The 1,520-nt window shown below is 39.2% G+C and overlaps 1 non-coding gene across 1 annotated transcript; it reads left to right on the top strand.

Moving 5' to 3' along the window:
• Window positions 1-583: 583 nt before the first annotated feature.
• Window positions 584-708, top strand: LOC111825582. The gene has a single exon (XR_002828774.1). It is a non-coding gene; the product is annotated as a small nucleolar RNA SNORA19 (small nucleolar RNA).
• The last annotated feature ends 812 nt before the right edge of the window (window positions 709-1,520 follow it).

Below are 1,520 nucleotides of genomic sequence, written 5' to 3'. Positions count from 1 at the left end.
TGTAATGACAGTCTTTACACCTTTGAGAGATGCTTTCTTTTGTGCCAAAGTACACAAAACAAAAAAGAGTAAGTAGCATCAAAAAGCATTCAAATTTAAACATAGGCATTACACTCCCAGATGCTGATGTCAGTTGTCAGTTATTGGTAAATATACTACTGTTGTCATCAAAATCTTGGGAGGAGGTAGGTGTTATAAAAGCCACATGAATCCTCCTTCATGGCTAAATAAGGTAGTTAAAGCTGTATAGTTTATCTCTTCAGAAACCTTCCTCAACACATCAGCAAAGGAAATTAAAATATTAATTAAACCCTTTTCATTAGATGTAGCCATGAAGACAATGCTTTCATGCTACCCAGATAATCTATAATAATAAAAGTGTAATATGCTAATTAGACCAAACAGCCGAACGACCTTCCAGGTGTTCTTCCGGACGACCTTCTGGACAAAGCCCCGGAGGCAAGCCACCGCAGCTGCAAGGGCCGAGTCTCTTGCACGAATTTTGTGTATCAGGCCTCTAGTGTTGTAATAAAATGAATAAGACATGAGAAATGTTACCGTATCTCAGAGCAAGCTTCCAACCAGGCATGATCAATTGGTCTTATTAAGAGTGGGCACCTGCGTTATTTCTCATGTGCTATACAAATAGTTGAAGGTTAATTAGCAGTATAACTAAGTAGTAATGCTGCCAGTCTCCTTCAGACAAACAAACAAACAAAAAGAGTGGGCACCTGACCTCAAATGGGTCTATTGGTCTCTTTCTCAGGAATTTTAAAACTGGAACTGAGAGGAACAGATCCCCAAATTACCCCCAAGTGTCTCACCTCCTGTTTTTCACATACTTGTGTAGTCCCCTCCAACACTGAAGGGGGCTAACTTGTATAACTATATTAAAGAAAAACAGTATTATTTCCATGTATAGGTCATAGAAAATGTTACAGATTTATAATGCTATATATAAATTATACTTTAATAAAAATTAAAAATAAGTAGAATAATAAAATTTCAAAATAAATTACAGCCTCTGTCTTGCTCCTTTAATCACTCACTCTGTTTTTTGTGGGGGTTTTTAATACTCACCGGAGAATATTTTTCCATTGATTTTTAGAGAGAGTGGAAGAGAGAGGGAAAGACAGAGAGAAACATCCATGTAAGAGAAACACATTGATTGGGTTGCCTCCTCCGTGGGCTTGGCCAGGGAGGAGGCTGCAACCCAGGTACATGCCCTTGACTGGGATCAAACCCAGGATCCTTCAGTCCACAGGCCCACGCTCTATCCACTGAGCCAAACCGGCTATGGCTGAGGAAGCCAGATAACATGTCGTGAGAACACTTAGACATCCCTATGAACATGTCCACATTGCATGGAACTGACACCTCCTGCCAACAATCAGTATTAACTTAGCAGGCAGATAAAAATTGGTCAGGTATTTTTAGGAAGTACCCTAAACCATATTCATTAGCATTTTTACACACACACTCACACACACACCTCTAAATATCATGATGCCTTAATCAAT

Source organism: Myotis lucifugus, unplaced genomic scaffold (genome assembly GCF_000147115.1).
Source record: "Myotis lucifugus unplaced genomic scaffold, Myoluc2.0 scaffold_0, whole genome shotgun sequence".
NCBI classification, from domain to species: domain Eukaryota; kingdom Metazoa; phylum Chordata; class Mammalia; order Chiroptera; family Vespertilionidae; genus Myotis; species Myotis lucifugus.
The sequence above is the reverse complement of the archived record's forward strand: the minus strand, read 5'-3'. Positions and strand labels throughout refer to the sequence as shown.